Source organism: Scyliorhinus torazame, chromosome 7 (assembly GCF_047496885.1).
Source record: "Scyliorhinus torazame isolate Kashiwa2021f chromosome 7, sScyTor2.1, whole genome shotgun sequence".
NCBI lineage: Eukaryota > Metazoa > Chordata > Chondrichthyes > Carcharhiniformes > Scyliorhinidae > Scyliorhinus > Scyliorhinus torazame.
Window position 1 is genome coordinate 16,369,269 of NC_092713.1, and position 16,236 is coordinate 16,385,504.

The following is a 16,236-nucleotide window of genomic DNA, read 5'->3' on the forward strand; positions in this document are numbered from 1 at the left end:
ATCGAGTTTTAAAAAGGCATTCAGAGGCAGGGCCACATCTGAAGCGGGACAAGTGCATTTTTTCAGGTACCGAGCGTGAAGTATCTGGGCCATAAGAACATAAGACATAGGAGCGGAAGTAAGGCCATTCGGCCCATCGAGTCCACTCCACCATTCAATCATGGCTGATTTCAACTCCATTTACCCACTCTCTCTCCATAGCCCTTAATTCCTCGAGAAATCAAGAATTTATCAACTACTGTCTTAAAGACACTCAACGTCCTGGCCTCCACCGCCCTCTGTGGCAATGAATTCCACAGACCCACCACTCTCTGGCTGAAGAAATTTCTCCTCATCTCTGTTCTAAAGTGACTCCCTTTTATTCTAAGGCTGTGCCCCCGGGTCCTAGTCTCCCCTGCTAATGGAAACAACTTCCCTACATCCACCCTATCTAAGCCATTCATTATCTTGTAAGTTTCTATTAGATCTCCCCTCAACCTCCTAAACTCCAATGAATATAATCCCAGGATCCTCAGACGTTCATCGTATGTTAGGCCTACCATTCCTGGGATCATCCATGTGAATCTCTGCTGGCCACAGAAGCGCTGAACAAAGAACAAATAACAAAGAAAAGTACAGCACAGGAACAGGCCCTTCAGCCCTCCAAGCCTGTGCCGACCATGCTGCCCATCTAAACTACAATCTTCTACACTTCCTGGGTCCGTATCCCTCTATTCCCATCCTATTCATGTATTTGTCAAGATGCCCCTTAAATCTCACTATCATCCCTGCTTCCACCACCTTCTCCGGCAGCGAGTTCCAGGCACCCACTACCCTCTTTGTAAAAAACTTGCCTCGTACATCTCCTCTAAATCTTGCCCCTCTCACCTTAAACCTATGCCCCCTAGTAATTGACCCCTCTACCCTGGGGAAAAACCTCTGACTATCCACTCTGTCTATGCCCCTCATAATTTTGTAGACCTCTATTAGGTCGCCCCTCAACCTCCGTCGTTCCAGTGAGAACAAACCGAGTTTATTCAACCGCTCCTCATAGCTAATGTCCTCCATACCAGGCAACATCCTGGTAACTCTCTTCTGCATCCTCTCTAAAGCCTCCACATCCTTCTGGTAGCGTGGCGACCAGAATTGAACACTATACTCCAAATGTGGCCGAACTAAGGTTCTATACAGCTGCAACATGACTTGCCAATTCTTATACTCAATGACCCGGCCAATGAAGGCAAGCATGCCATATGCCTTCTTGACTACCTTCTCCACCTGTGTTGCCGCTTTCAGTGACCTGTGGACCTGCACAAGGCTTATCTCCTGTGGAAGGGAAAGTTCGAGCAATTCCTGGAGCCCAGGCATGTGGTCGAGCTCAAGTCATCTGTAGGGTTTATAAACTATTCTGAAAAGTTCTTGCCAGGTCTGTCTACAGTGTTGGTTCCACTGTACCTACGCCTGAACAAAGGAACAAAATGGAAGTGGGAGTCTGTACAGAAGGATGTTTTTAAAGATGTGAAAGTGCTGCTGCAATTGAAACATCTGCGAGTCCATTTTGGTGCAGACAGGTAATTTATTCTGTCATACAAGGCCACGCCCTACGGTATGGGGGGTGGGGGGTTCTTTCTCATATAATGGGGCATGGGTCCAATAAACCCATTGGTTTTGCATCTAGAATGTTGAAAAGGGGTATTCACAGTTGGATAAAGACAGTCTCGCTATCGCTTTTACAGCAAAAAGATTCCATCCGTATCTCTATTGTCGTTCGTTCGCTATATGTACCAACCGCAAGCCATTAATGAGTCTTTTCGGTGTGTCGAAACGTATGCCTCCCATGGCCTCACCAGAATGTAGCACCGGGTACTGACACTGTCAGTGTATCAGTACAACATTGTGCACAGGGCAGGGAAGGACAATGCTACCACGGAGGCATTAAAGCCGTCGCCTTTTACAGGATTTGCCAACCCAGGTGTTGTGTCCTCCGGAGATGATTTTCACACCAGAGAAACTTGCCCAATCTCCAGTGAGTGCTGAACAAATTAAGCAGTGGATGGATAGAGATCCTATTCTGTCACAAGTTAAAAGATTTCTGGTGCAAGGATGTCCATCTATCATGGCAGATGGTGGGGCGAAGCCTTAAGTGAGGCACAAGGATGAGTTAAGTGTGCAGGATGGTTGCATATTGTAGGGCTCGAGAGGGGTTGTCCCACCCCCTGGTCATTCGCAAGTAATGGATGAAATTCATGAGGCTCATCCTGGTGCCTCTCGAATGAACAGTCCAGCCAGGTCGTATGTTTGGTGGCCTAATAGGGACCAGGATTTGGAGAATTATTGATGGGTAAAACAGCAAAGTCTCACCTGGATCTGCTACGTCTGCAAGCAAAAATGGGAAGGAGCCTAGAACAGCAGAAGGAGGGACATGATTATCATGCTGAAGAGAGACGTTTAACTCAAATGATTATGTATATATCAGGAATTTTGGCCGTAACCAACGTTGGCTACCTCGTGTTATTCCTAACCAAAGTGGTCCAGTATCTTTGGTAGGGAAATTCACATTCGTCTACGCCATGACTCAAAATAGCAAAAGTTCCAGGAAACACAATAGAAGGAAATTCTGCTGTGGAAATTCAACAAGAAGTGGTCCCTGTTGGTGGACTCTAATTCAGGAGAAGGACATTAAATTACAAATATTTAACCTACTCCTGTCAGCAGAGTTGGCAGAAGCACCAGTGATACTGTGAAGCACACAATGCCGTCACAAAGCTCCTGATAGTCTCATTGAATTTCTGTCATTAAGGGGGATTAAAGTTTAAGGGGGGGGGGGGGAGAAGTTTTTCTTTATTTGCTCATAGGATATGGGCGTCGCAGGTTGTGCCAGCATTTATTGCCCACCCCTAACTGCCCTTGAGGGGGATCTGGAGTCACATGTACGCCAGACCAGGTAAGGACAGCATATTTCCTTCCCTAAAGCACATTAGTGAACCAGATAGGTTTTTATAACAATCAGCAATGGTTTCATGGTTATCATTAGACTTTTTTAATTCCAGATTTTTATTGAATTCAGATTTCACCACCTGCAGTGGCGGGATTTGAACCGGGATCAAAATAGAGCATTACTCAGTGTCTCTGATTTATGAGTCTAGTGACAATACCACTATGCCACCACCTTCCCTTATAGAGCGTTATCATTATGCACCTTCTTACTGAAATCCATTGCTGATGTTATCAGTAAATGTCATTAGTTGTTATTATTTGTGTATATTCGTATTTAACTGTCATCCGTAACAGTCCCCGAACAGGCGCCGGAATGTGGCGACCAGGGGCTTTTCACAGTAACTTCATTTGAAGCCTACTTGTGACAATAAGCGATTTTCATTTCATTTCATTAGTTCTCATTTTATTTCAATGTTCAGCTAGTTGCCCCCATTTTTGAGCCCATACTGCATTCTAAGCATTGTTATTTTTATATATTAAAGAAGATTAACTTCAAGACTAACGCATTTCAACTACCTTTTTGTGGTTAAGTTGCCACACGTACATAGCAAATTGGTGACGGGAATTCGAAGAATGAGCTTGTAGAATGCGTTCGCATTTCTGGAAGCTGAAACAATGTGAAGTGGAGCCAATTAGGGATAAAGCTATTCTGGATCGAGTATTATTGTGCAATGAGGCAGGTTTAATTGGTAAATCATAGCAAAAGATCCTCTGGGGACGAAATGATCATAACACAATTGAACTCCATGTTATGTTTGAGATCGACATACTCCAGCAGGTAAGAACCTTAACCTTAAACAAGCCAATTACATCTGTATTAGGAGAGAGCTGACATTTTGATTGGTTAAGTAGACGAACCAGAATTGTGGTAAATGAACAGTGGGAAACGTTTAAACAAACAATTCAAAATGATGTTCAACGAAAGATATTCCATCAAAACACAAAAGCTCAGCAAGAAAGGCCTATTCGCGGCTTATTATGGAAATCAAGGAGAATTAGATTGACAGAAGAGGTTTTGAATAAGCAAAAATAATAGTGAGCCTGAGGATTGGAGGCGTTTTAAAAACCAACAAAGGGTGACCAAAAAGTTGACAGAGAAAAGAAAAAATAGAATATGAAAGTAATCTGTCCAGGATTCTGAAAACAGACTGCAAGAGCGTGTACAAGTGAATAAAAGGAGAATGGCAGTAAATGTTGGTTCCTTGGAGGCAGCCTAAGGGGGAATGTAGAAATGGCAGCCATTTTGAACAAAGATTTTATCTGGGATTTTCTAGCCCTGCTGTGGCAGGACCCGCTGCAGGGCATGTGGTGGGCTTGCCAAAGGTCCATTGATATTTGGGGGGACAGGAAGACTATGGCAGCAGGGTGGGTGGGAATATTCCAGCCTTTTTGTCTATTTTAAAATTGGAGGACCCAAATTACAATGGCAGAAATAGAGGGAAGCCCAGGGGTCAATAAGAGTGAAGAACCTAAGGTAACTAATATCAGACGAGAAACCTAAGGCAAACAAATCCCGAGATGTTGCTGGCCTAAACCCTCGGGTTCTAAAAGAGATAACTGAACCGGTTTTGATTTTCCCAAATTCCCCAGATTGTAAGACAGTCCTGGTTCACAAATGTAACACTCTATTCAGGGCTAAAGAAAACAGGGAACTACATGGAAGTTAATCAGCCATCAGGAAGATTCTGGAACCTATTATTAAAGAAGTCTTAACAATCCAATTAAAAAATGAACATATGGGGCGAAATTCTCCATCCCACCACACCACATTTCTGCCCCGAGCCGCCGGCGGGATGCTCCGTTACACCGGCCAGTCAATGGGGTTTCCCATTGTGGGGCAGCCCCACGCCATCGGGAAACCCCCGGGCGCCGGCAAAACGGAGACTCCCGCCGGCGGAGAATGACGCCCATGATTAGGCAGCCTGGGTTTAAGAAAGGGAAATTGTGTTTGACAAAGTTATTAGAGCTTTTAAGGATGTAATAAGAAGGGTAGATAAAGGGGAAATAGTAGATGTAGTATACCTGGATTTACAAAAGGAATTCAAGAAGGTGCCACACAAAAGGTTAATATATAAGAAAAGGGCTCATGGAGTTGGGGATGATATGCTAGTATAATAGAGGATTGGTTAATGAACAGAAAACAGAGGACAGGGATAGATCAGGCATTTTCAGGTTGACAAGCTGTGGCTAGTGGAATGCCTCAAGGGTCAGTGCTGGTGACTCGGCTATTTACAACCTTCATTAATGACTTTGATGAGGAGAATGTTATTGGACCAGAAAGGGTGCAGAGGAGATTCACTGGGATGTTGCCTGGGCTGTTGTCTTTTAGCTATGAAGAGAGGCTGGTTAGGCCTGGCGTTGTTTTCCTCGGAGCAGAGAAGGCTGAGGGGGGACCTGATTGATGTGCACAAAATTATGAGGGACATAGATAGGATAGATAGGAAGAAACCTTTGCCTTTAGTAGAGGGGTCAATAACCAGGGGGCATAGATTTAAGATCAGGGTCAGAATATTTTGAGGGGATTCCAGGAAAAACCTTTTCCCCCAGAAGGGTGGTGGGAGTCTGTAACTCACTGCTTGAAAGGGTGGTAGAGGTGGTGTAGGATCCACTCAGGCAGCGCGCATTGACCAGGCAGGTAGAAAACAAAGGTTAGGTTTATTTACGACAGACAATATCTCCACTCCCCAAAGGGTCTCCCTCCCCGACCTGCACCCAAGTCGGGGTTGTTATCTGGTGATCTATGTCCCTGTTAAGGGGAAGCCCTTCTCCCTCATTACCAGGGAAGCTAATATTCAGTGGAGGTCACGGGGAATCTGAAAAACCTGATGCATTGACCTTCACACGGGTTATAACAGGTGAGAACCCTCACAACATTGAAGAAGCATTTAGAAGTGCAATTTAAATGTCATAGCATACAAGGCAACGGACCAAGTGCTGGGAAATGAGGTTAGAATAGATAGGTGCTTGACGGCCGGCACCAACACGATGGGCCGAGGGGTCACTTGCTGTGATGTAACCAGGGGTAATGTATCCAGTTTTGCTGATGATTCAAAGCTAGTTGGGACGTGAGCTGTTTCCACTTCCCCCTGCGTCTGACAAGCTGTTTCCTGATTTCCCATCTACAAAAGGTTCATGGCGGGTTCATTCTTCTGTTCCAGTCCAGCCGCCATGTTGGAGCTGTGTTCCCGATCCCACTATTAATTGTTGCAGTCTTCGAAAGCACTGGCATTCTGATTTTCGCTGTCAGACAAGGTGAGAAGAGGGAAATCACATAGGATCTCCACTGTAATGGACTCCACCAGATCAAATCAGCATCAGTTTCAATAGACATACCAATTCCCTCCACATTATCTTTCTCACATTATGCCCCAAAACAATGAACCCGCTTTCTTCAATCAATGCGCTCACCCTACATGACACTGGAATCGATGGAAATACAGGACTGGAAAAGTGCCCAAAATGAGCAGCACGGTAGCACAAGTGGATAGCACTGTGGCTTCACAGGGTCCCAGGTTCAATTCCCCGCTGAGTCACTGTCTGTGCGGAGTTTGCACGTTCTCCCCGTGTCTGCGTGGGTTTCCTCCGGGTGCTCCGGTTTCCTCCCACAGTCCAAAGATGTGCAGGTTAGGTGGATTGGCCATGATAAATTGCCCCTTAGTGTGCAAAAACAAAGGCTAGATGGGGTTATTAAGTTCCGGGGATGGGGTGGAAGTGAGGGCTTAAATGGGTCGGTGCAGACTCAATGGGCCAAATGGCCTCCTTCTGCAATGTATGTATGTTCTTGTTCTATGATTGCCCTTCCCCCCTCACTCTCTCAGCTGTTTATACCATTGGGAGAGGGGGTGATGGTTAGACAGTGGGGATGGGCATAAAAGAGAATTTATATTTGTGTTTGGGTGCTTGGAAATATCGTGCAGAAGGTCTGGAGCTGTGGTCTTTGGGGAAGCCTCAGGTTTTATACATGTGTGGTGCTGCTCTTCGCTGTTCAGCGTGTTGCAATCGTTGTATGTGGGCGGTTTTGAATCTTCTGCGCATCAGTGCTTACAGTCCTGCCAAGTCCTGTGGCTTATTCACAGGCTTTCACACAGTATCTGGCCTTGAGTTCCAAAGGTTGGACATTCCTGGCCCAGAGCCATTTGTTTTATGTTCCCACTGTTTATTTTCCTTTCCTGATTTAATTTCCTTTAATTTGTCCATGTTTCAGCTCAGTAATGCCGTCATCCCTCCGTTTTCCGAGCCCTGTCCCCGTAACATCTCTCCTCCTTCAAATGGGTAAAAGAAGGAATCGCGTCTCACGCCAGATCCCGCATCCTGTCACCTTAGGGCGGAGAAGGAGACGGAGATGTGTGAGCAGTGCTCAGAATTATGAGGGGTTTTGAGAGAATAAATGAACAAGAACAGTTTCCAATGGCAGAATGAGATTACAGATTAAACATGATTGTCAGAACACCAGAGGCATTATGGGGAACTGCCTTTCTGGGGATCGCGTTATTGTGATCTACAATTCACTGTTTGAAAGAGTGGCAGCAGAGAATTGACAAAGTGGGACATTTGCAGGGCTACGAGGAACATGAGAGAAGTGGAAGGAATTGAATAGTTCTTTCAAAGACTCAGTGTGGGTTTAATGGACAGAATGGCCTTATTGGAACCGTGGAAGAAGCATGGAATTCCAACAGTGCAGAAGGAGGCCATTGTGCCTATTGAGTCTGCACCAACCCTCAGAAAGAGCACCCTACCCCCATAACCCAGTAACCCCCCCCCCACCTAACCTATACGTCTTGGCACACTAAGGGGCAATATAGAACGGCCAATCCACCTAACATGCAAATCTTGGGACTGTGGAAGGAAACCCATGCAGCCACAGGGAGAATGTGCAAACTCCACACGGGCACTTGTTGTGTTTGGCCCCTTGTACTTCACGAAGTAACTCACCAAACACTTCGATATGTCCAAACTGATGTGTTGGGTGTTCTGGATCCGTGGAATATATACAGGTCACCAACACTTGAAATAGTGCAACACTATTTTATTGAATCATTAACTGTTTAACATACTCAGACTGTGGGTTTACACGATACTAGCTTTAACTGAAGACCTTTGCCTTGTCCTAACCAGTCGATGCACTCAGCACATGGTGAATGTCTGTGTTACAGGCTGTGAGCTCTGTCCTCCTAGCTAGCTGCAACTCGAATGAGCGGGAACTCTGATGCCCCCTGTCACAGTTAGTGTGTGTGCTCTAACTGGTGATTGGCTGCGGTGTTGTGTGTGTTGATTGGACCCACTGTGTGTCCATCAGTGTGTGGCTGCACAATGATATACTGGTGTATATTATGACACAAACGAGGATCCTTGTATTGTGTCTCATGGGGTATATTGTGTCTCATGGGGTAAGATGGCAATCTGTCACAGAGCACAGTATCATGGAGTCTTGCTGCTCCTCTGGAACTTAGAGGGCTGACCAATTACATGGTCTCTTATTACCCTCTCAATCTTCTTCTGAAGATGGCCGGATGTCATAGATTATCATAGAATGTACAGAGCAGAAGGAGGCCATTCAGCCCATCGAGTCTGCACCGGCTCTTGGAAAGAGCAACCTACCCAAGGTCAACACCGCCACCCTATCCCCATAACCCAGTAACCCCACCCAACACTAAGGGCAATTTTGAACACTAAGGGCAATTTATCATGGCCAATCCACCTAACCCGCACATCTTTGGACTGTGGGAGGAAACCGGAGCACCCGGAGGAAACCCACGCACACACGGGGAGGATGTGCAGACTCCGCACAGACAGTGACCCAAGCCAGAATCGAACCTGGGACCCTGGAGCTGTGAAGCAATTGTGCTATCCACAAGGCTACCGTGCTGTCTCATGTGTCTCCCTTTATATCTGGGTCCCAGGTCACATGACCTTGGTCTGGAGATCGCATGGTGTGTCTGTACCGCCACCTGCTGATTGGAAGTCGCACACCTTCCGATTATGATATACCCCACAGCACCCAAGGCTGGAACTGAACCCGGATCCCTGGCGCTGTGGGGCAACAGTGCGAGCCACCGTGCCATCCCAGCACAATACCATCCTTACGATTCCCAGATGCACCAAGGTTAGATTAATCATCATTGATTGTGAGGCCCCTCCACAACCTGTTCCATCGTATCTTTCTTCGACAGCACCTTGTAAGTCCCTAGCTGGAAGGGGAAGGGCAGCAAGCACTTGGAGCACCATGGCCTTCATACTCCCCTCTCCACACTGATTTGGACATATACCATTCTTTGTTCATCATCACTAGGCCACATTCATGGTGTTTCCTCCCTCACAGCACCTTCACCACGCAGAGTGCAGCGGCTCAAGAAGGAAGCTCAACAACACCCCTCAAGCGGGATGAGGGATGAGCAACAACCACTGGCCTTACCGCCAATGCCACATCTCAAAAATAAATTGAAGAGATGGCGTTCTGTGCTCTTCTGGCTTTGAAACCTCCCCAGATGTTCACGTTCATCATCAGCGCTGGTTTGGCAATGCTCCAGTAACTCACAATGCGGGTGTGCACATGTTTGAGTGTGCATATTTGTGCATTTGCTTCAGTTTGGGCATGGGGTCCGTATATGGAAACTGGGCATAAATCTTTAGTTGTCACTTTTGCCGCCTGAGGAATTGCATGTGGCCCATCGAGTTTGACTGCCCCGTGGGGAAACGTTAGTGAATCTGCCAAGTGCGTTTAATGAGTCTCTTGATAACGATTCCCAGATTTGACATGAAGCTGTAACACAAAATTTGATCAGCAGGAGTCATACAATGGGGGCAGAAGCACGAGCAATTGTATGAATGAAATTTCATGGTAGGTTTAACATATTAGATTTTTTTGTATATATTCTCTGGGCAACATTTATTGCCCACCCAGCATTGCCTTGCGAAGGTTATCATGGGCCATTTCTTGAGCGGTGTAGTGTTGCTGAGTGCCAGTCAAGAATCAACCGTGTTCAAACAGGACTGGAATCATATATGCACCAGACCATGGGACGGGAAGCAGGTTTTCTTTGCTGTAGATTTTTTTTCACGAAAGAACATTAAAGAAACAGTTTGTTTCAGTCATTCATTGGTTATAGGCATCATTGACAAGGTCAGTCCTAATTGCTCTTGAGGAGTTAATGGTGAGCTGCCTACTTGAACTGCTGCAGTCCATGTGATGTGCATACACTCAGAGTGCTTGTTCGACAGGGAGTTCCTGAATTTTGACCCAGTGGCAGTGAAGAAACAAGCGCCAATACAGTCGCAGGTCAAGATGGTGTGTGGCTTGAAGAGCAGCTTACGGGCTTATGGTGTCCAAGCGGGACTGCTTTGTCCTGGACGGGGTCGAGCTTCTTGAGTGTTGTTGGAGCTGCACTCATTCAGGCAAGTGGAGAGTGTTCCCTCACACTCCCAACTCAGGGGGCAGGATTCTCCAGTCGCCAACGCCAAAATCGCGTTCGGTGATGGGCGCAGAATCCAAATTCCTGACAGACTCGGGGGCGGTGCCACAACCATTCAAACCCTCCACCACCGTCGAACAGTGTGTACCATGTCCAAGGTGCACTGCAGTAACTTGCCAAGGTTCCTTAGGTAGCACCGGGGTCGCAGGTTCGATCCCCGGCTTGGGTCACTGTCTGTGAGGAGTCTGATCGTTCGCCCCGTGACTGCGTGGGTTTCCCGAAAGACGTGCTGATAGGTAATTTGGACATTCTGAATTCTCGTGTCCCCGAACAGGAGCCGGAATGTGGTGACTAGGGGCTTTTCACAGTAACTTCATTGCAGTGTTAATGTAAGCCTACTTGTGACAATAAAGATCATTAACAAAAATCTTCCAAACTCATGACCACTACCATCTAGAAGGACAAGAGCAGCCACCACCACATGGAGGATCCCCTCCAAGTCACTGACCGTCTTGACTTGGAAATATAGCGGCGTTCTTTCACTGTCGCTGGGGCAAAATCCTGAAACTCCCTCCCTAACAGCACAGTGGGTGTACTTAAACCTCAGGGACTGCAGCGGGTCAAGAAAGCAGCTCACCACCACCTTCTGAAGGGAAATTAGGGATGTGCAAAGGGAATAAAGGGGTCTTTTTCAGGATGGCAGCCGGTGACTCGTGCCAGGGGTCAGTGCTGGGACCACAACTTTTTACAATATACATTAATGATCTGGAAGAAGGGACTGAAGGCACTGTTGCTAAGTTTGCAGACGATACAAAGATCTGTAGAGGAACAGGTAGTATTGAGGAAGCAGGCAGGCTACAGAAGGACTTGGACAGGCTAGGAGAGTGGGCAAAGTGGCAGATGGAATACAATGTGGAAAAGTGTGAGGTTATGCACTTTTGAAGGAGAAATGGAGGCATAGACTATCTTCTAAATGGGGAGATGCTTAGGAAATCAGAAGCACAAAGGGACTTGGGAGTCCTTGTTCACGATTCTCTTAAGGTTAACGTGCAGGTTCAGTCGGCAGTTAGGAAGGCAAATGCAATGTTAGCATTCATGTCGAGAGGGCTAGAATACATGTATGTAATAAAGTACCTTTGAGGCTATAAAAGGCTCTGATCAGACCCCGTTTGGAGTATTGTGAGCAGTTTTGGGCCCCGTATCGAAGGAAGGATGTGCTGGCCTTGGAAAGAGTGCAGAGGAGGTGCCCAAGAATGATCCCTGGAATGAAGAGCTTGTCGTTGAGGACTCTGGGTCAGTACTCGTTGGAGTTTAGAAGGATGAGGTGGAATCCTTTTGATACAGCGAGGCCTGGATCGAGTGGACGTGGAGAGGATATTTCCACTTGTAGGAAAAACTAGAACCAGAGGACACAATCTCAGACTAAAGGGACGATCCTTTAAAACAGGTGAGGAGGAATTTCTTCAGCCAGAGGGTGATGAATCTGTGGAACTCTTTGCCGCAGAAGGCTGTGGAGGCCAAATCACTGAGTGTCTTTAAGACAGAGATAGAACGATTCTTGATCAATAAGGGGCTCGCGGTTATGGGGAGAAGGCAGGAGAATGGGGATGAGAAAAATATCAGCCATGATTGAATGGCGGAGCAGACTCGATGGGCAGAGTGGCCTAATTCTGCCCCTATGTCTTATGGCAATAAATGCTGGCCTAGCCAGCGACGCCCACATCTGATAAGAACATAAGAACTAGGAGCAGGAGTAGGCCATCTGGCCCCTCGAGCCTGCTCCGCCATTCAATGAGATCATGGCTGATCTTTTGTGGACTCAGCTCCACTTTCCAGCCCGAACACCATAACCCTTAATCCCTTTATTCTTCAAAAAACTATCTATCTTTATCTTAAAAACATTTAATGGAGGAGCCTTAACTGCTTCACTGGGCAAGGAATTCCATAGATTCACAACCCTTTGGTGAAGAAGTTCCTCCTAAACTCAGTCCTAAATCTACTTCCCCTCATTTTGAGGCTATGCCCCCTAGTTCTGCTTTCACCCACCAGTGGAAACAACCTGCCCGCATCTATCCTATCTATTCCTTTCATAATTTTATATGTTGCTATAAGATCCCCCCCTCATCCTTCTAAATTCCAAAGAGTACAATCCCAGTCTACTCAACCTTTCCTCGTAATCCAACCCCTTCAGCTCTGGGATTAACCTAGTGAATCTCCTCTGCACACCCTCCAGCACCAGTACGTCCTTTCTCGGGTAAGGAGACCAAGTTAATTTTTAAAAATCATATTAAATAGCAGAGCAGGTTCGAAGGGCCGAATGGCCTACTACCGCTCCTAGTTTCTGAACCTTTTTAATTCCAGATTTATTCAATTGATTGAATTTTACATTCCCCCAGCTGCTACGGTGAGGTTTGAACCTACGTCTCTGGGTGCCTCATTAAACAGAGGCCTCGAGATTCTAGTCCAATAACATAATCGCTAAGCCAACGTTACCACATGGAATTTTTACAACAATCGCAGTTGGGGTTTTTACAACAATCTAACAGCTTTGAGTCGCAGATTTTATTTTTAACTGAATCCAATAAGGAATTCCGGAGACGACCAGAGAGCGATGGGAATGTAGAACTCGCTATCGCCAGGAGTGATTGCGGAAAATTGCTCAGTTACATATAAAGAGAATCCAGCTAAGTGCATGAGGGAGAAAGGAATAGAAGGATATGTTAATAGGGTGAAATGAAGTAAATAGAATCAGGAGAAGCTTGTGTGAAGCAGAGACACTGGTGTACGGCCCAGTGGCCTGTTTCTGAATTGTATAAATTCTGTGTAATTCAAATTCTCAAAGTGCCGTGGTGGGATTTAAATTGACAATTTCTGCATTATTAAATCAGGCCTCGGAATTATGAGTCTACTCAACCTCTCCTCATAATCCAACCCCTTCAGCTCTGGGATTAACCGAGTGAATCTCCTCTGCACACCCTCCAGCACCAGTACCTTAACTGCAAGGACATCGCACTCGCGTTTGGACTGGCGGCACATTTTACAATGGATTGCAGGTTAAAAAAAATAAGAGATGTTGGACAGAAAGCGTAAAGCGGAGAAGTTATCGAAATTTACAGTGAGGAAATGAAGGGTTTGCAGAGAGCCTCCAGTGATGCTGGAAAACGTGAAAAAGTTGAGCCAAATATTATGTTGGACATAACCGTGAAGTCTGCAACAAATTCTACAACACGTACACCGGAAGCGCTGAGGGCTGATCAGCTGGAGGTCTTTGCGATTGTGAAAGGGTTCAATTGCAGTGGAGAAAATGTTTACTCTCGCGATGGAATCTAAAGTAAAAGGTCATAAAATGTGTCACTAATGTCATGATATTCAGGTAGACATCATAGCACATACATACATCCATACTGATGGACAGATCAACGGACCAATCAACACACACAACACGACAGCCAATCACAGACAAGAGCATACACAGTACAAAACAGGGAACACGACACTTCCTGGGCACTCGAGCAGGAGACAGCTCAGGGCACAGAGCTCAGTACAAGCCACTCAGACATCCACCATGTGCTGAGTGCCACTACACGATAGAATTAGGAATAGGTCCACAGAATCATGGGTCATGATCGACCCTCAGTAAACAGTTTACCAGTGTAAATAGATGTTTGAAATAAAACTGTGTTGTACCATTCGCAACCGTGTTGGTTCGTCTGTGTAGCAGAGTACCCAACACTTCAACTAATAAATCCAAGTGGGAATTCGGGAGAAACACCTTTACCCAAAGAGTGGTGGGAATATGGAACTCACTCCCACAAGTAGTGTGTGAGGTGAATGAAACTGATTCATTTAAGATGAAACTTGATAAACCCAGGAGGCACATTTCTCTACGTGTCCCTGTAAAGGTCAGTGGCGAATGCGCTCCAACTGGTGTCAGCAGTCCCATAGTCATTTAACACCCAGTGCGCATTAATTGACTGGAGGGTGGGTCTTCTGCCCCTCACTCAAGAGGAAGTTAATCTGGAGTCCCAGCGGTGCCACTGGGAGAAGTGGCCACTGCTGGGACTACAGGCAGTCTTCAACTTTGAAGAGATGGGAGCCCCAGGGCCGGGTAAGTGAAGGTGTTTTTGGGGGGGGGCAGGGACTGGAATGGGTGGGGGGGGGGTGCAAGGAGGGGTGGGGGATGCAAGGAGGGGGGGGAAGAATCAGTCCAGCAAAGGACAGGGACTAAGGAGCACCTAGGTTGTGGGGAGCAAGGCGAGGGGGCAGGAGCGGGGAGGGCAGACCTTGAGGGGCTCCAAACAGGAAAGGGGGCCCTATAGGACGACACCGTCACCTTTCTCACCTCAAACCTAACTTGTAGGTTTCTGCCCCTGACCACCTTCCACCATGCTCAACATTGCAGCCAGGCAAAAAGTGACCCTTAAGTGGCTGGACAGCATGGTATCATAGTGGTTAGTACTATGGCTTCACAACGCCAGGGTCCAGGTTCTATTCCTGGCTTGGGTCACTGGCTGCATCTTCTCCCCGTGTCTGCATGGGTTTCCTCCCACAAGTCCCGAAAGATGTGCTGTTGGGTAATTTGGACATTCTGAATTCTCACTCTGTGTACCTGAACAGGCGCCGGAGTGTGGCGACTAGGGGATTTTCACAGTAACTTCATTGCAGTATTAATGTAAGCCGACTTGTGGCAATAAAGATTATTACAATTATTATTAATTGTCTAAATTTACCATATGCTTTTATATTCCTTGCTAGTTTACCCTCATATTCTAATTCCCCCTCTTCCTTTTTTGTTATCTTTAGCCGGTTTTTAAAAATGTCCCATATCTTCTCACCTACCACTAATCTTTGCAGCATCATACGCCATTTTTTTCAATATGATGTTATCCTTAACTTTCTTTGTTAGCTGGGCATCCTTCTCAAATGTTTTTTTCTTTCCCAAAGGAACATGTCAGGGGTTTTTCACAGTAACTTCATTGCAGTGGTAATGTAAGCCTACTTGTGACAATAATAAAGATTAATATTAGGGGGGATGTCAGAGGTAGGTTCTTTACTCAGAGAGTAGTGGGGGCATGGAATGCACTGCCTGTGGAAGTAGTTGAGTCGGAAACATTGGGGATCTTCAAGCGGCTATTGGATAGGTACATGGATTACAGTAGAATGCTGGGGTGTAGATTGATTTGTTCTTAATCTAGGACAAAATTTCGGCACAACATTGTGGGCCGAAGGGCCTGTTCTGTGCTGTATTTTCTATGTTCTATGTTCTAATATTATTATTATATCCCTGCTGAGAGGTGTGAAATATCTCCAAAAGGTCTGCCATTGCTTCTCTACCATCCTACCTTTTAACCTATTTTCCCATTCTACTTTAGCTAACTCTGTCTCCTTATCATTGTAATTGCCTTTATTTAAGAGTAAGGGTGGAATCTGACAGACGCTCCCATCAGTGGGATATTACGGTCTCACCAAAGTCATAGAGTCAGAGATGTTTACAGCATGGAAACAAGCCCTTCGGCCCAGCTTGTCCATGCCAAACTCAGTGGACCTTTGGTTGACTCACCACATCTTGCTGCACCAGGCCAAAAAACCCAAGCCCGGGTTTCGGCCCAAATTTCTCACTCTCGAACTGAACGTGAAATTCTATTATATTATGATCACTCTTATCTAGAGGATCCTTTACTACAAGGCCATTAATTAATCGTTACACATTATCAGGTCTAAAACAACCTGTTCCCTGGTTCATTCAAGAATGTATCATTTTAAGAAACTGTCCAGAATACATTTTGTGAACATAACAAGGCCATTAATTATTCGTTACACATTATCAGGTCTAAAACAACCTGTTCCTTGG